Raw genomic sequence first — 20264 nt, 5'->3', positions numbered from 1 at the left:
AAGGCCTCCCTGTTGATCGAGCAAGGCTCAGAGACGTAGTCCAAGTTGGACGAACTCCTTTATGTGTTCCTTCTTCTTTTCTTGTGTGCACATTAAATTTATGAGTTAAGATGCAATTTCTACATGTGATTCTTTTCATACATATATAAGCGAAATATTCCTGAATCAAGTGGTATCAAAGCAGGTCTTTTTAGATGTGAATTGCATGTTTGTATGCTAGCAAGAGACGGACTCTGAAGAGGCGAAGGGGAATTAGAGCCTTTCGATCCCGAAGTAGGGTGTGCACATCAAAGGAGAAACATGGCAGCAGATGATGCTCATCTTGAAGATGAGCGCAATTTTTGCAAGACCTTCTATTCAATGGTAGATAATATCAGTCAACTGGTTTTAAGGCCGGAGAAATCAGAGGAGAGAAACCCAAAAGGACAAGGTAAAACACATTGGAATGGTGGAGAAGAACCCCCTCCTTCTCCTTCCGGGAATGAAGGTTCTCTGGCCTCTCACTACCATAATCGTAGAAATTCAAAGGATGCATCTAAGAAACCTTTCTTTAACTTAGATGTTAAATTTGATCTTCCCATGTTTAATAGTGAAAGCAACGCAGGGAAGCTTAGTAATTGGATTAGGAAGATTGGGGTCTATTGCAGGATTCAACAGATCATGGAGGATGAGGCAAATATTTAGTTGGCCTCTCTACAGTTGAGCAGCACTGCTCTCGTTTGGTGGGAGAGAAAATTGTAATGCAGCAAGAATGTGGGTAACCTCTTTTCCTCATGGCCTGATTTTATTTCTGCGTTAAAGGAATAGTTTTATCCCTTAGGATACAAGCAAAAAGATTTGATGAATTGGCAGTATTTAAGACAAGGCAAGGGTAAGGATGTTCAGATTTTTACAGAGGAGTTTAGAAAGAAAGCACTAAATTTGGGTATTGCACTTGATACACCTAAAATTGTAACTAAGTATATTGGCTCACTGCATAGCTACATTAGGCATTCATTGTTGTTGTATGAACCAACCATTATTGACACAACCAATGTAAAGGTAATTCATATTGAGAACAGGGGCAAAAATGAAAGAGATGATCATTCCTGGAAACCATCATTCAAAACTCCCAATGGAAAATCCAATGCGAAATGGAAAGAAAAGGAGAAGAAGACAGTAGCAACCAAAGAAGGAGAGAGGTTGTATTGCAATCACTGCAAAATGAAAGGCCACGATGATGATAACTATTGGAAGAAGCACCCAGAAAAATGTCCAAAGAAGTATGGAGGAAAAGGGAAGCAGAAGACAATGGCGATTGCGCAGCAAGACCTTGGATTGGAATCAAGAGATGAAGCTTTGATCATAGCAGCTGGAACAAAAGGTACTCTTACACCTCATGTTAATTCTGAATCACATGAAGGCACTAGTTCTGTAAATGAGTCCCTTCCTAATGATCGAAAGAGAATTGAACTATTTCATATCAGAGTTGTTGTAAATCATACTAAAGTTGAAACTTTGTTTGATACTGGATCCCAAGAAAATTTAATCGCAAAATCCCTGGTAAAGAAACTTGACCTAGAAACAAAACCACATCGGAAACCTTACCCACTTGGATGGATACATAAAAAAGCAAAATTGAATGTCGCCAAGCAATGTAAAGTCAAATTTGTGATCGCTTCTAAGCTAGTGGATGAAGTAGAACTAAATGTAATACCATTAGATATTTGTGGCATGGTGTTAGGGAGCCCATATCTGTATGATATAAAGGCAGTCTTTTTCCGTCATGAGAACAAATACCAAATCACAAAATATGGGGTAGAATATATAGTAAGGGCTCATCAAAACAAAATCAATGCCAACCTTGTAAGCGTTGGACAAACGAAAAGACTGGTGAATTCCAGTAAGGGTTGCATGTTTATGGTTATAAGGGAAAAAGAGGAAAAATTCGTTGATGCTTTCCAAGGTTGCGATCAGGAACATAAACATGAATTATCTAAAATAATTTTTAATTATGATGAGCTATTTCAGGAACTGAAGGGATTACCTCCGAAGAGGGAAATCCAACATGAAATCCATTTGCAGCATGACGCTCCTTTTCCAAATATTGGCATGTACAGGATGTCGACTATTGAGATGGAGGAATTCAAGAAACAGGTGCAGGAATTGCTAGACCAAGGGGTCATCAGGCCTGAGCACTTCTCGGTATGGTTCACCGATTGTCTTAGTGCCAATGAAAGATGGCACCTGGAGGATGTGCATAGATTACCGCATGCTAAAAAAAATTACGGTGAAAAATCGCTACCCTCTTCCATGCATTGGTGACTTATTAGATCAATTAAAGAATGTTGTTTATTTCACCAAATTGGATTTTTGCAGTGGTTATCACCAGGTCTGAATTGCAGAGCAGGATGTGTGGAAAACCGCCTTCAAGAACAAACAGGGGCTATTCGAATGGATGGTGATGCCATTCAGACTTTGCAACGCTCCAGCCACTTTTATGAGGGTCATGAATGATCTATTTCGGCCTTTCATTGATGAATTCATTCTTGTATACTTAGATGATATACTTGTCTTTAGTAAGAGCTGGGCTGAACATGTGTGTCATGTGAAAAAAGTGCTTGATGTATTGAAAAATGAAAAACTCTTTGTAAAGTTGTCAAAGTGTGAGTTCGAGAAAACATCTTTGGATTACCTAGGTCATAATTTTGGTCATGGTCAGTTAAATATTGATCCTTCTAAAGTTGAAGAAATTGTAAATTGGCCTAAGCCTACTAGTGTAACTAAGGTCCGTAGCTTTTTAGGTGCAGTTCAGTATTGGAGGAGATTTATTGCTATTGTTTTTTGTTATTGCAGCACCTCTGCACACATTGACAAGTGTGAAACAGGTCTTCCAATGGGTAGGAAGACAACAGAAGTCCTTTGAATCATTGAAGGAAAATATCAGCATCTCGCTAGTCTTAACCTTACCCAATCTCCAACAGCCATTTGAGATCAAAACTGATGCCAGCGGTTATGCCATGGGAGTTCTACTGATGCAGCAAAAGAAGCCGATTTGTTACCATTCTGAGAATTTTTCTCAAGCTGTGATAAACAATCTCAATTATGACAAGGAGCTTTATGCCTTGGTGCAGAGTGTGAAAAAGTGGAAACACTACTTGATCGACAAGGAGACCATAATCCATATATATCATCAGCACTTGCAGTATGTTCAGTCACAAACCAAGTTGGGGCAATCTCGTCATTTCAGGTGGATAGGTTTTCCTCAACAGTTTCATTTGGTAATAAAGTATAAGAAGGGCACTACCAATAAAGTGGCCGATATGCTATCTCACCCTCCTATTTCTGCTTCTGTTGTTTTGCATAATGCTTCATTGGCTTTTGAAATTTATGTTGAACAATATGCTAACGATGATGACTTTAAGGAGATTTATGCAAAACTAACCCATGGTTCACAGGTGGACAACTATCACTTGCAGGGGGAACTATTGTATCACCTTGGTAAATTGTGTATTCCCACAGGGGAAAGAGTACATGTAATTTGAGAGGCCCACACCTCTCTTGTGTCTGGACACTTTGGTGTCAAACTTTATGTCATGTACAAAGATTTTGTTTTTGGCCTCATATGAAAAACATTGTGACTCGCTATGTAAAGGATTGTGTGATGTGTTCTGTTTCAAAGCTCTCTAATAGAAAACTCGGGCTCTACACACCACTCCCTATTCTGAGTCGTCCATGCGAAAGTGTGTCAATGGACTCTGTAGAAGGTTTGCCTTTGTCTAGGAAGGGTCACGACTATTTGTATGTTGTCATTGACCACTTTAGGAAGATGTGTATTCTTATGCCTTGCAAAAATAAGATCACTACAAAGCAGGCTGCTTCTCTTTTCGTTTAACATGTTTGGGTCCATTTTGGATTACCGACATCGATTGTGTCAGATTGGGACTCTTGCTTTCTTAGAGAGTTTTGGACTAGCTTGTGGAGGATGATGGACACCAAATTGAAAAGAAGCACAACATTTCAACCGTGGATAGACGGACAGAAAGAGGTTTTCAACCGTACCGTGGTACACTTGTTACGAGGCTATTGTGGGAAACATCCCAAGTTGTGGGATGAACATCTCCCATATGTACAACATTCCTACAACCAAGCAGTGCATTCATCTACGCAACATTCACCATTTGAGATATGATTTGGTTACCTGCCAAAGGACCCTTTTGATATGGTCTTTGGAAGGGAAGATGGCTCCAGTGGATGTAATGATAGGGATAATGCTCAGCAATTCATTGATTGAATAAAATTGATTCACCAAGCAGTACAAGAGCAATTGGAGAAAATTCAAGCCCGTTACAAGGCTCGACATGACAAACACCGGGTCGACCACCAATTCCAAGTGGGCAAAAAGTGTGGTTCCACATCAGGAAGGGCAGGATGAAGGGAGAAGGGAATAAGTTGTGATCCATCTGATATGGTCCATTCACCATATTGGAGAAGAATGGAAACAATGTATTTCATCTTGATTTGCCGATATATATGAAGATGTACTCAGTAGTGAATGTAGAGAACCTAAACCTGTATGAACCTCCATTGATCATGGACAACGATGAGGTGCGAACAGTTCCTACAGTTGATGATTTTGATCTAGAATATCTCGATCAGTTACCTGAAGACATCATCCTTGACAGAAGGACCAGGACTTCACGGAGAGGAGATGTGGAATACCTTCGAGTTTTTTTCAAGGGAATGCACCCCAGCAAAGCCAAATGGCTGGAGAAGGAAAAGGTGAGGGATCAATTACCTCACATGCCAATTGACTAATGAAAGCTTTTGGTAGTCCAAAAGTTCCTCAATGGGGAGGATTGATCCAGGTGGATCTTCAGATACAATGGCATGGAAAACCTCAATATTCAAAGTGGCAAAAAAGCAAGTATCCTGACATCAGATCAAAATTCTCATCGCCCCGATTCCAATGGTGTGAATGACACTCCAATCCGAGTCTAGATGATGAAGTTATGGTAGAAAAAAGGTTGCCTTGTTCCTTTGAAGAATGAGGCATTTTCTCCTAAAAATGGGTTTTTATCCTTTAAGAAGGAAATCACAATCGGAGAAGGAAAAGGGGTGGACTTAAGGCAGGCACAGCCAAACCCCTGATCAACGATCTCTGATTAATCAAAGTTGGGGGCCTGCGATGTGCAATATCGGAACCAGGTAGAGACGAGTTGCTATTGGGATCGGTGATCAAAGTGATTTGATGATCTTTGATCGGATAAAACAAAGACCACGACCCTGGGCCGATGTGATACATTGATGCGATCGGCCAACACTGATATCGGCAATTGGCGGTTGGAAATCACCACTAATGGGACTATTGACAGAATGATGCACCGATTGTAATATGGGACTGAACCCGATGGGTCTATGAGCCCAATTTGATAAACTTTGAGATTCGGTCCTGAAGGTTTTGGTCAGAATTATTAGTGTTTGATGGTTTTTTTGTATTATTGTTTAAAATGATAAAAAGGATATTTTAAAGGGTCATTATGCCAGGAGCAGTCAACTCTGTGAAAAAAGCCAAAGGTACCAACGACATAGGGTGCTTTTGAAGAATTAATGATGGAGAAGAAAACTGTGTTAGGGGCGCTCAGAGCGTAGTTGCAGGAATTACAAGTTCGACCCCCAAGAATGATGATACCATACATTGCGGTAGGAACAAACGAGGCTGAGCAGATGTTGCATGCCCACACAGTGAACACTTTGGTGTTACGAGAAGGAATAGTCTTAGCCGCAGCCGAGGGTGACAAGGTCACAGAAAGTCAAATGAATGGTTGGGGGTTGAATTTCACTGCCCTTCCTAGAGAAATCTTATAACAACTACAAGATGGGGTAATTGCTGAGCTTCGTACCCTAGAGGGCCGCACCCTCCAAGTCTTGAGTGAGCAAAAGTTGAATTTATAATAGCTCAGCCTGCAGCATGACAACCTGGTCGTAAAAACCCAGGGATTGGAACAGATCGTGAAGGAGGCCTCTAGTAGTATACTGGGGTTCACCATGATGGCATTACTCCCAATAGCAGAAAAGATTCACCAACTAGCGACTGGAGTCTGTAAGCCCCAGGAGGAGGCTGTGAAGGCTCAGTTCAAATTGAACTTGTAGATCGTTGAGATACAGCTGAAGGCATAGCCCTCTACACTCCCAGAATTCCGAGAGCAGCGTAACCATGCCATTTGAGTAGGGTTGGAAGCAAAAGAGCACATTGTATAGGACTGCACGAGATTGTTGGATCAGTCCCTCTTCACGCTCACCTCACTGTAGGAAGATCCAATTATACAACGTCTGGAGATAGAAGCATCGCAGTTACAACAGGCATATGACAAGATCAAGGGGTCCGCATATATGGTCACCCTTACTCAGCGACTGGCCAAGATGAAGGAGGTCCAGGCTCTAAAGGAATAGGTGGACGCTGCATGCCAGAAGGAAGTAGTGCTTAAAGTGCGCATCCAGCCTTGGCTTGAGGAAGCATTCATGGTCACCACCATGATCGAGGGAAACCTGCCCCAAATGCAGGGTACATATGCACTAAGGGAAGAAGGGGCCCCTGATAATGATGCATCAGAGATTTTCACACAACTGATATAGCGGACAACGGAAATTTTTTCTGCAGACATAAGTGAAGCGTAGAGGTTTCTGGATGAACTCCACGTAAAGATCAACACACTAGCTGAGTGACTCGGGACGAGTCACGATGATTGTGTTGGGGGCTTGTTGGGCAGCGGATCCCCCCATAGCGGGTTTTTGGGGCTTAAAGCCCAAATTTTCGTCAATATAATGTAAAGACCCTGGAAAATGTGGGTGCAAAGCGTGAGAGTCTAGGGTTGTATGCCCTAAAATAATATAATTTAATGTAGAATGTGTCAGCCTACCCATGGTTTGTGAACCATGGGATTGTATAAATAGAGTGAGGCTCTAAGTGTAAAAGGAGTCTAAGTTTTAGCTTTGAGAAGTGATATGGGTATTGGATGTTGAATTAGCTCTGAGTCTATAAGTCCGAGTCTTGGGTTGTAGTAGTAGGAAGAGCCTCTGTAGCTGAGTGCGTAGAGGCCTGGTAGAGTCCGCAATTGTGTGCATGGACCCCTACAGCTGAGTGTGTAGGGCAGAGTTGGGATTGTACCTGGACAGAGAATTAATAAGAGATAAGTTGATTCTGAATTACTACATCTTTATGCTTCTATTATATTTATGCATCTCTTTACAGTTTGTGATTGCGCACACTGGTTATAATTGTCGGATGAATAATAATAATGTTGGGCCCACATAACTAAGTTAAGATCTATAATAAAACCACAGTAGGGATAAAGGATCTAGAAAACTCCTCTCCGCACTCGTTAGAGAGCTACTCGACGGTCAGACGGCTGCTACGCGGAGCAGTGCAAGCATGCAGGAGCCATTCGCGAACTTCCCAAACTTCATCAAGACATCCCTAGGGTGCAGAAACCTGGTTCTAGCACCCTCCCATACTACCTCAGGTGAGACCTCAGTCTGCGCACCACAGACTATTGCTGAAAGAGCCAGTAGTTTCAAGATTTGTTCGGCTAAATCACTTCTGAACTTGGGTCAGGCCCCAACAAGACAACAGGCTCTATCCAGGCTAACCATCTACCACACTTCCATTATGAAGCTTCTAGACATGGAAGATTCGACTCATTATTTAAAAAACCTTCCAAAAGAGGATCGGCATGACTGGAAAAGGGCTCAGTCACTTCAATCGGTGTGAGGGCTAGTTTTAACCTTTGTAAATCAGCACGAGGAGAAAACTGGTCAGTAGCATTGGTATTGTAAACTAAGATAGAAGAAACATTCTTGGGAAATGGTGTAAAGGGGAATTATTCTGCTCATGAAGAGGGACATACTGGGAGTTTCTTCATGATGGGAAAGCATGTCAAGTACACTGTAGAGGTCCTCCAGGATCATAGATGGGGAGTACAGGGACAGTGACAAAATGTTGTGTAACATGAGGTTCCTGAAATGAACCTAACATGTAAACTCCAACTACTAAACATAGGTCCCTGAAAAGAGGGATGCCTTTGCATGCTACCTTGGGAGATGCAGCCCATACATGCAAATATGTTTTGTTCAGTCCCAGAGAGAACTGTAAGTTTTAACCCCGTATAGAAATTACCTGCATACGAATTCTAAAACACAGAAAATAAACAATCCGAGAGCATAACACATAAAACATATATACACAGATATTTTCCCCTGGATCTCAAAACCAGGACTTCCATCTTGATTTTCCATTATGTTCCTTAATGTTACAATACATATTTATACATGTCGAAGGATCCAATACCATGGAGCAAAACCCATCATGTCTAAAACCATGTGCGAAAATCATGCACCCTTCAAACCCCCTGTGACCCCCCCTACTACGCAATCGGCGCAACGAAGGGGGGGCACCCCCCCCCTATAACCCCCCAGTTAACTATGTGGGCTGATCATGGAAAGAATATAACACAACCCAACATTCCCCCACTTGTTGCTTTCTTTCCACAGGAGGCCACAAGAGAGCTTAGTCATTTATCCAGCACTGCAAAGCCCATTTTTTCTCTACACCAAGAGAACTTCTCAGAGCACATAGATTTTGTCAATGCATCTGCAGTATTCTTTAAAGTGTCCACATTTACCAACAACATCTTTTTGTCTTCTATCATATCCATCACAAAGTGATACTAAACATCAATGTGCTTTGTCTTTGAATGATATGCAGGGTTCTTTGCCAAGAAAATTGCACTTTCGTTGTCACGGTCTATCCTTATAGCTCCCTGTACTAACCCCATACTTGAACACAATCTCTACAACCAAACTGCTTCCTTGCTTGCATGAGTGTGAAGTGAAATATTCTTGATAAATAGAAATATATATAGAAATATTTTATTAATAAATGAATTGATAGATGTTGTTGTTTACAATGGGGTTTCCTGGCTTATATACCGCCATGGGTACCCTTTGGGGAAAGGGCATGATCTTATGATTGTACCCTTTCATCTAATTAACCTAAAATTAAATAATAAACCTAAAACTAACTAATTTTTTACATAACATTTCCTTCCTTTTGAAAGAATGCTTTGTCCTCAAAGCATACGTGACAATGGATGTTGCTGACCAAATGCTTCATTCTCCCAAGAAGCATCTTCTTCGGGTAAGTCCTACTTGATCAGATATTACAAGATGATTAAGGTCCGACACTATAAAAGGTCTTGGATTAATCTCTCAATTTCCATTGTTTGGTGATGTGGGTATCGGTATCGCTTGATATTGATGGGGTCTAACCCTACCTTGACTTCTATTGTATGCTCAATTTCCCTATTAGGCGGCATCTTCATAAGTAGGTCTTGAAATATTTTTTCATGCTTCCGAATTAGATCTTGTATCTCTGGTGACTCTTCTCTAGTCATATTTGGAGATAACATTTCTAATTGGTGACATTGTACTACATAAGCGGGTGCTCCTTTTTGACTCAACTTCATCATTTGAGATGAGGATACAACTTGAATTTCTGGTGCTTGGAATCCGTGTAGTTTGTACTTCTAACATCCCCATTTGAATTTTATAAATTGTACTTGATGGTTGGTGGCATAAGTACCTAAAGTTCGTAGGCATTAGATACCTAAGACTACCTCTACTCCTCCTAACAATACCGTGAAGAATGGAGACTCCAAATTAAAGTCTTGAATCTGCAAATTAACCTTATGGCATTTCCCCACCTTTTCAATATTGTTACCGTTAGCTACCATCACTTTCATGTTTGGTAAGGGAAATGAAAAAATATTGAGTCCCTTTGCCATGGTTGCATCTAAAAAATTGTGTGTGCTACCCGAGTCGATGAGAACCACTACATTCTTCTTCTTTATGTGTCCTTTTAACTTTAAAGTATGAGGTTGTGATATAGCTGTCATAGCTGATAATGCCACTTGCAGAATACTTCCATCATCTAATTCTGGTGAGAACTCTGAGGCGTCTTCTATTTCTTCTATGTCATAATCTTCACTGTTTGAATCATTGGTTTCTTCACAACTATATAGGTTCTTTGGTTCTTTTCATTTAGCACATCTATGTTTGGGTCCCACTTCTCACCACAGTGTTTACATTTACCCTCTTTTATCCTTTGCATTTCCACATTAGATTTTTCATCTTCACGACGATGTGGTGGAACATATCTCATATTATTTGAGTCCACATACTGGGGTATCCTTCGTCTTGAATATGTTTTTTTCGCTTTTGACCAAAATATTGGTTCGAATTTCTTTTCGGTTGTTTTTGCTTTTCGTCTTGCTACTTCTATTATGTAATGTCATGCATCTCAAGTTCTGCTTGTAAATGGGTTTTGAGTCCTGAGACGTATAAATGAATTAGATGAGATTGTAATAACCCAGGTACTTGTGTTACTAAGGTCTCCCATTCTTGAGTGTATTCATCCACACTTTCTTTTTGTCGTAATTTGATAATTTTTGAAAAAAACTCTTCTTCCTTTACATCTTGGAATCTTTTAAAGAAAGCATCCTTAAATTTTCTCTAGCTAATGATGTGTGTTGTCTTTTTCGACCACATATACCAATTATATGCTTCCCCTTCCATTTTCATGGATGCGTGCCTGAGGTTTTCATCATCATCATTGATGTCATATATCTCAAAGTATTATTTTGCTTTATTTATCCATGCAACATTGTTTTTTTCGTTTCCATCGAATTTAGGCGTCTCGACTTTTGCCCTTCGCTGGTATGTTGCTAATGGTTGAGCAAAAAAGGGGTGTTCATTGGTAAAGGTATCCCATAGTTGCTTGTTTGTAAGAGTCGTGTTACTCCCTTCTTGGTGGGGTATTGCTGATTGTTTTGGGGATTCAGTGTTTTCATGAGAGTCTATTGACTTTGTTGAATTTGATGAGTTGTGCTCTTGATTCTCTTAATTTTCTCGTAGTAGTTTTGTGGGCACGTAAAATCCATCTTTTTACACAGAAGTTTCAGCAATGTTAAGGACTCTCTAAGATCTCCTTTTGTTTGGGCATGTTGATTTTCCATCCTTATTTCTATTCGATTTGTCGTATCCTGAAGATTTTTTATATTGTCAGCCTGCTCCTTAAGCTTGATCTCAAAATCATATAACCTTTTATTGACCTTGTCGTGGTTTTTATTTATCCTATGCTCCGCGTCCAACAATTTTTTTTCCAAATCTGCCATTGTCATTGTCGACATTGAGTGAGTTTGTGGGGGCATGTATTTATCTACCAGCTTAATTTTTTTTTAATTAATTAAAATAAATTTAATTAATTAAATTATATGTATTATATATAATATATAATATAATTATATATATGTTATATCTATATATATATATATATATATATATATATATATATATATATATATATCATGTTATATATACAAATAAATGTTATATATATTTGACGTTATATATAATTTTATGTGTCTATCGTCACTTCTGCTGGTGGGGGGGTCACCTCCCACTGACCGTTAAAAAAAAACCTTAAGTGAATATCACCGCAGTGCTAGGGCTGGACAGAGGCAAAAGGGGCACGGTGTGCAGTTGGAGTTGGGGCAGCGACACGACGCAGATAGGGTTGAGCTACTAGCGGAAGGGCAGAAGCGGACAGGGTAAGTCTGGATAGTGCAAAATATGGGGACGGGTATGCAGAAGACTGCGGGCAGTGGCGGTTACATGATGAGCAGATAGACAGAGGTAGCAGTATGATGATTGGAACACCCAGATAGGGCCGCGGAGCGGAAAGCCCACCTGGAGCCGGAATTATGGATAGCGTAAACAGGGGTAGCATAGGTGGATACGGTGGTAGTAGAATAAGGATGATGGATGATGCAACGACGATGAATACTGGTAATTTCTAGGTGAGAATATCGTTCACTCTGATACCATTAAGGTGAAAACTTCTTGATAAACATAAATATATATAGAAATATTTTATTAATAAATGAATTGACAGATGATTCTATTTACAATGGGGTTTCCTAGCTTACATACCACAATGGGTACCCTTTGGGGAAAGGGCATGATCTTATGATCATGCCCTTTCATCTAATTAACCTATAATTAGATAATAAGCCTAAAACTAACTAATTTTTTACATAACAGAGTGGCTACCATGTATTCTACCTCTATAGTTGATAGTGCCACTACAGATTGTTTCTTACTCATCCAACTGACCACACCCCCAAATAGGTTGAACACATGGCCAGTTGTAGATCTTCTCTGATCCAAATCTCCAGCCCAGTCTACATCAACAAAGCCATGAATATCCAACACTCTGTCCAATCCTAGTCTTCCTTGGTAGCACAAACCATAATCACTAGTGACACGCAAATACCTGAAAACCTGCTTCACTGTTGTCCAGTGCACCTTCCCTGGTTTTGACATAAACCTGCTCAATACACCCACTGCATGTGCAATGTCTGGTCTAGTACAGACCATTGCATACATCAGGCTACTGACTGCACTTGCATATGGAACAAGGGAGATGTCCTCTTCCTCTTCTTGTGTCTTGGGACACTGTTCAGCAGATAACTTTACACCTATAGGAATAGGAACCTTCACCAGTTTACTATCCTGCATATTAAACCTCTACAGTATTGTCTCAACATACTTCCTTTGGTTTAACCAGAGCTTCCTCTTTGCCCAATCTCTTTTAATTTCCATGCCCAAAATAAAGTTTGCAGCACCACGATCTTTCATGTCGAATTTGGAGGACAATTCGGTCTTCAAATCCTGGATAATTTCTTTGTCATTTCTAACCAGCAACATATCATCCACATACAAGACTAGATAAATAACATGGTCACCAATTAATTTAAAATACACACAATGATCTACTTTTCTTCTGGTGAAGCCAAGTCCCTGTGTAAATGTATCAAATTTCTGATACCACATCCTTGGTGATTGTTTTTACCTATACAAAGACTTCTTTAACTTGCATACTAGTTCTTTCTTACCCTTCACTGCAGAACCTTCAGGTTGCTTCATGTAGATCTCCTCTTCCAGATCCCTGTGAAGAAATGTTTTCTTCACATCCATTTGTTCTACCTCATAATCAAAAGCAGTAGCAATAGATAACAATAATATAGTAGAAGCTACCTTGGCAACAAGAGAAAAAATATCACCAAAATCAATTCCTAGCACCTGGGAATAACCTTTTGCTACCAACCGAGCTTTGTATTTCTCCACCTTTCCTTCTGCATTTGTCTTCTTCTTGAACACCCATTTGTTTCCAATGGGTTTCCTTCCCGCCGGCAACTCCACCAGATCCCAAGCCTCATTTTTGTGCAAAGATGCCATTTCATCAACCATGGCCTCTTTCTAGAGTTTGCCATCCTCTGAATCTACTGCTTCCTTCACAGTTTTGGGATCATTGTCAGTAATAGAGAAAGCAAAATTTGAACAAAAAGTAGATGGACTATACCTTTTTGGTTGCCTTCTTTATCGAACTAATCTTCTCACACCCGGAGTTTGTGGCTCTTCATATTTAGATCCCTCCTCTGCTGTAGAGTCTAATTCTTCCTCCTTAAGCTCAAACTCTATCTTCTTAGGTTCCTTTCATTGGAATTCATGTTTAATAACATCTTTCACCTCTCTGAAAACCACATCTCGACTATACACAACCTTCTTTGTTACTGGGTTCCAAATCTTATAACCCTTTAAACCATCTTTATACCCAATAAAGATGCACTTTTCAAATTTACGATCCAACTTGGTTTTTTTCTCCTTTGGAACATGTACATATGCATCACATCCAAATACCCTCAGATGTGAAAGAGAGGGTTTCTTACCAGTCCATACCTCTTATGGAGTCTTATCCTCCAACGCCGATGAAGGTGATCTGTTAACCAGGTAACATGCAGCCACCACTGCCTCTGCCCAGAATTCCTGTCCTAACCCAGCACCACTGAGCATGCTTCTTGCCCTTTCCATCAACATCTTGTTCATTCTTTCTATAACTACATTTTGCTGAGGTGTATATGGAGTAGTCTTCTGTTGTGCTATACCACACTTCTTACAAAATTCTTCAAATTCATTACTACAAAATTCTCCACCGTTATCTGTCCTCAACAACTTTATCTTCTTCTCTTTTTGGTTTTCCATGAGAGCCTTAAATTCTTTAAACCTGTCAAAGACTTCAGATTTCTTCTTAAGGAAATATATCCATGCATTCCTTGAGAAGTCATCTATAAATGATACATAGTACGCATACTTACCTAGTGATGGAACCTTCACAGGTCCAAACACATCACTGTGCACAAGTTCTAATATTTGTTTCGCCCTTTTACCACTAGAGGGGAAACTCATCTAATTTTTCTTCCCATTTACACAATTTTCATAGAAATAAAAATCCAAAGCGCTATTACTCATACCCTCTACCATACCTTTACCATGAAGTATTCGGATGTCCAATCCTTTGATGCCACAACATGGTCTTCTCTCCAGAGACCACTAGATTTTCTGATCCACTCTCGGGAACCACAAAACTGTTGCACCCATCAACAACAGTGCTACCTTGCATCTTGTACAGAGTTCCAATCCAAATTCCACACATCAATACCAGTGCTCCCTGAAACATCTTGTGGGTATCCTTCTCATACACTGTTTTTACACCTGCATCATATAGCTTTATTACAGAAATCAAATTTATGGCCAATGCAGGAATATGCAGAACACCCAAAAGTGTTCTAATCCTTCAGCCTTGTAACTTCAACTTTACCTTTTCACGAACAATAATTCTAGCCTTCCTATCATCCCCTAAGAAGACATCACCACCATCGTATTTCTCATACTCGTAAAACCACTCTCTATGGGGAGTAAAGTAAAAGGATGCACTTGAGTCAATCAACCATGCCTCATGATCTACATGTGTACTTGAAGAAGCCAAGTACACATCTCCACATTCATCTAAGGTGGTTTTCGCCTCTACAGAAGGAGCATCATCAGATCCCTTTCCTTTATCAGGAGCTTTAGATTTACAGCCCTTTTTGTAGTGCCCTTCCTTTTCACATTTCCAGCACACCACCTTTACAGGTTTTCCTGGATATTTAGATCTCCCTCTAGATTTAGATCTCCTACTCGATGACTAATTTTTGTTTCTGTTCTAGGATTGTCCTCGTATAAACAAGGCATCACCATTCTGGCTCTTCATATTTTTCCGTCTCATCTCCTCCGTCAACAAGGATGAGACTATTTAATTAAAATACAAGGCAGTTGCATTGCTACCTATTGCAATAACCAAACTATCCCACGAATTTGGTAGAGAACACAACAAACTGATGCACTTATCTTCATCTAAAAATTTAATATCAACAGATGCTAACTGACTTACGACAATATTAAATGCATTCAGATGCTCTGTCACTGAGTCTCCATCTTTCATCCTCAGGTTATACAGCTTTTTTTGTAGGAACAGTTTATTCACTAGAGACTTAGATTGGTATAAAGTCCCTAACTTGTCCCACAAAGCCTTTATTGTAGCTTCCCTTGATACATTCAACAATATTGAATCTGAGACACACACTCCTATTGTGCTATTTTCCTTCTGATCCAACTTCTTCCATTCTTCATCGGACACTCTCATTGGTTTAGTATTTGTATCTACCGCGATCCACTAATCTTTATCCACCAACAGATCCTCCATATTGAGTTTCCACAACTCAAAACTCTGACCATTAAATTTCTCAATCTCTATCTTTCCACTGCTTTCCATCTTCTTTCACCACCAAAATCGATCTCATAGATCTCCCACTGAACAGGGTCTACCACAGGCTAGAGCGAAACCACTCAGCAACAAAGGCATCCCCTTGAAGCCAAAAATAGATCTGATACCAAATTTAGGTTTTAACCCCATACAGAATTACCTGCATATGAATTCTAAAACATAGAAAATAAACAATGCGAGAGAATAACACATAAAAAAAATATTCACAGAGATTTTCCCCTGGATCCCAAAACTGGGACTACCAGCTTGATTTTTCATTATGTTCCTTTCAATGTTACAATACATATTTATACATTTTGAAGCATCCAATACCATGGACCGAAAACCATCGCGTCCAAAACCATGTGTGAAAATCATGCACAAAACCATAGGTGGATTTCCCCAACCTAGCATAGGGTAGTGGGGTTACCTGCACCTATCAAACCCCCTATGACCCCCCCCCCCCTTGCTACACAATCAGCACAACGAAGGGGGGGGGGGGGGGGGGGGGGCTCCGCCCCCATTCTAAACCCCCAGTTAACTACGTGGGCTAGTCGTGGAAAGAATATAACACAACCCAACAAGAACCGGTCAACTCAACTACACATGCAAGAGGTTGTTTGACTGCTTGAAGGAAATGCACATTTCTAGCTAGGACCTAGGTTGGCTGCCCAGGAGATTTGTGCAATTTATGGGTAGAGCAGCTCACTGCTACCCAGATTTGTGCAAATTTTTGGCTGAGCACCACTGTTGGGGAAAATTGCGCAAATTTCACCAGGAGCACTGACTGTCAAAATTGTGCAATTCTAGAGCCCAGCAGGCTACCAGAAAGGATTGTGAAATTTTTGGAGGGAAGGCTAGTTTTCCTCTAGAAATGTGCAATTTTCTTGGGGATGTTGCTCAACCTACAGCTAGACCAAGTCCAGGTGATCAGCCTTTGAAGGGAATGCATCGAGCTTTGATTGATAGGCTGCCTTTGTTCAAGCAAAAGACCGAAGCTTGTGAACTTGAATAAGCAAGGCAAGCTACTATGAAGGTTGGAAGGGATGCTCCAACACTTGTGATCCAGGTGGATATTGGTGGCCACCTGCCAGGTCCACCTGGACCCCCACCATTGTCTTTCTCAGCATTTTCAGTTTCCTTAATTGTAGCACAATTTACTAATTTTAGCAGTTTTTCGGGTCCTGAACTTCCGGAGCCGTTTTGAGGCCCTAAACGACGTTTTTTTGGAATTCTGGGGCAACCGAGCCCTATGTTGCCTCCCAAAGTGGTAGCACTCGGATAGATCTTTCTAACGAGCTATCGTACGCGTCAAATGGAGATCGTATGCCAAAGTTACGACCCCGGGAAATTGATGTACCAATTTACCCAAACGGGGCCCACAATTTGGCGTTTCATCTTCTAGGGTTAGGTTTCGGTATGTGAAGGGTTTTCCATTGTTTCTCAACAATAAATAGGCCTTCGAGCCTCATTGTAATACAGTTCAGAACAGTTCAGAGGCATGTAGCCATCACATCTCTTCTCAGAGATAAGCTACCATCGCCCTAGCTAGTTTATTGCCATTTCTGTTTGTAAGCATATGTCAGTATTTTCCATTAATGAAATGAAGTATTATTTCCGCTGCATCTTTGTGTATATGGTTATCTCTGTAATTTTTTGCGTTCCTGTTTAAATCTGGATCAGTGGTATCAGAGCGGTCTGCTTTTTCTCTATTTTTCTTTGCATGTCCCCAACAAGGTCGGGATATAAGGAGTTAGGGCTTGAACTGGTTGAACCTTTGCAAGACCAGCCTCGCAAATCCCGACGGCCTCCCATGGTGGACGAGAAGAAAGACGAGGGGGCAGGAGATCCCATCAAAATCTTGCTCGAAGAAGCGCTCGAGCGACAACGGAACGCGATGATGGACAGCTTTGCGCAGATCCTTCAGCGGCTACCCAGAAGCGGCGCATCGGCTTCCAGCAGCTCCTCTGGAAACGCCACACCCTTTAAGGTACAAGTTAATTTTGAAATCCCCATATTCGAGGGTCAGATAGACGCCGATGCCGTAGATAAATGGTTAAATCTGCTAGAGGGTTATTTTTCTGTTCATGAATTTTCGAGTCGGGAAAAGATTGTTTTTGCTCTTCTCAAAGCAGCCCCCCACGTCAAGGACTGGTGGGAAACCTACTGCGAGCAGAAGGATGAAAGTACTGGCTCACTATTTTCAGCCGCACCCACCTGGGATTCGTTCCGGGATGCCGTCAAGGAGCAGTACTACCCTGTCGGAAGCTATGAGGATGAATACATAAAGTGGACCACGCTGCGGCAGGGAAGGGACCAAGATGTGCCGGAGTTCACCAATATTTTCCATACCCTTCGCACAAAGTTGGGTATCAAGGATTCGGAGCAACATTTGATACTCAAATACCGTGGCTGCCTGCACAAGTACATCCAGGAAGAAATACAGTTCCTAAACATCCCCTCGCTCGGCGCAGCATACCGGTATGCCGTCAAAGTCGAGCAGAAGTTTAAACAAAAGAAGCGAGACTTTGGATCTGCGAATCCAAAGCAGGGGAAAGGTGCCCCTAAACCACAGAACAAAGGACAAAGCCAAGGCGGGACAGCCCAAGACAACCAGCTGAAGCTGCAAGCAAAGAGCAACGCCGCGAAGCCGAGAAAGGACACTGGAAAATTGTGCGAGTTCCATAAGAGCTCCACTCACAACACAAGTGAGTGTCGGGCCAAACAGTCACTGGTGGCTGAGATAAAGGTTTCAGAATCAGATGCATGTTCCGACTCTGAGTCAGAACCCGATAAGGGGTATGAAAAAGGGAAGCAGATCATTGATGCGGATCCCAGCGCCATTGTTGCTACCGCAAAGATCCAGAAAAATGAACCCGAAGATCCAGAGGAGGAGGAGCGTCTCTTCCACTCCCAGATGTGGGTCAAGGGCTCCCCGATACAGTTCATTGTTGATAGCGGGAGTCAAAAGAACCTCATTTCGGCAGAGGTTGTGAAGCGGTTGGGCTTACCGACCACAGCACATCCACAACCATACACCATTGGGTGGCTTTACCAAGGGCGAGATCTTCGCGTGAGCCAGCAGTGTCGCCTTCCATACAACATCAAGCCCTTCACGGATGAGGTATTGTGTGACATTGCTCCCCTTGAAGTTTGTGATGTATTACTAGGACAACCATACTTGTGGAAGCGACATGCTGTGTATGAATCAAGGCCCCGTGCTGTTATTATTACATTGGGAAATAAGTTGTTCAGGATACCAGAGGTACCACCACCTGCCGCCATCTCTTTGATTACTGCAAAACAATGCAGTAAGATCATTTCCAAAACCAGGAAATTTGTTTTCCTGATGATACGCCCTCAAGGGAAGAAGAAGACAGTGGCCGCGGCCTCCAAACGAGGTCCCTCTGCACGGCAGCTACAAATGGACAAGATTGTGGAGGAGTACAAAGACATCTTCACCTCCCCGGCAGGGGTTCCTCTGCACTGTCAAGTCAAGCACTCCATTGATCTGACCCCAGGTGCGCCGCTACCCAATGGACCAATTTATCGGCGCTCCGTTCTGGAGAACAATGAAATCAAGAGGCAGATTCAGGAGCTCCTACAGAAAGGTCACATCCGTCCGAGTTCTTCGCCCTGTGGGAGCCCGATAGTGTTGGTACAGAAGAAGGATGGGACGTGGAGACTCTGTATTGACTATCGGGCGCTGAACAAGATCACTGTCCGTAATAGGTACCCGATCCCGCGGATTGATGACCTCCTAGACCAACTAAAGGGGGCGAAATATTTCAGCAAGATCGATCTGAAGTCAGGATATCACCAGGTACCAATTGAACCCTCAGATGTGTGGAAGACTGCCTTCAAATCCAAGGAGGGCCTCTTCGAATGGTTGGTCATGCCTTTCGGATTGACGAATGCTCCTGCAACCTTTATGAGGCTAATGGATGACATCTTGCGGCCATTCACCAACTCCTTTGTAGTAGTATACTTGGATGACATTCTGATCTTCAGCCAGAGTTGGGAAGAGCACCTCCACCACATCCGACAGGTTCTCCAAACACTGCGGCAACACAAGCTATGTGCCAATTTGGAGAAATGCACTTTTGGCATGACCGAGGTCCAGTATCTGGGATACATCATTGATGAACAGGGGGTGCATGTCGATCCAGCCAAGGTCCAAGTCATTCGGGATTGGCCCTCTCCAACCACTCTAACAGAGCTCCGCAGCTTTCTAGGTCTTGCCAACTTCTACCGCAGGTTTGTGTTGGGATTTTCTCATATTTCTTGGCCCTTGAGTCAAGTCACCAAGGGCGGGGCGAAAGCAAAATTCTTTTGGTCTGAATCTCAACAAAAGGCATTCAGGGAGTTGAAGGATCGCCTCTGCACGGCACCAGTGCTCGCGTTACCAGATTTACAACAACCATTTGAGGTCGAGACAGATGCCTCTGACTATGCTATTGGGGCAGTCCTTACTCAACATGGACATCCAGTGGCATATCACAGTGAAACACTTTCAGACACAGTC

The 20264-nt window shown here is 41.7% G+C and overlaps 1 pseudogene; it reads left to right on the top strand.

Moving 5' to 3' along the window:
• The first annotated feature begins 1203 nt into the window (after nucleotides 1–1203).
• LOC149185096 (strigolactones hydrolase CXE15-like) overlaps nucleotides 1204–20264 on the top strand; it is a 127446-nt pseudogene continuing 108385 nt past the window's right edge.

This window comes from Pinus tabuliformis, chromosome 3_2, assembly GCF_031772625.1.
Source record: "Pinus tabuliformis cultivar Carrire ecotype Pingquan chromosome 3_2, CPIR1, whole genome shotgun sequence".
Classification (NCBI taxonomy): Eukaryota; Viridiplantae; Streptophyta; class Pinopsida; order Pinales; family Pinaceae; genus Pinus; species Pinus tabuliformis.
This window is presented reverse-complemented; position numbering and strand designations above follow the sequence as displayed.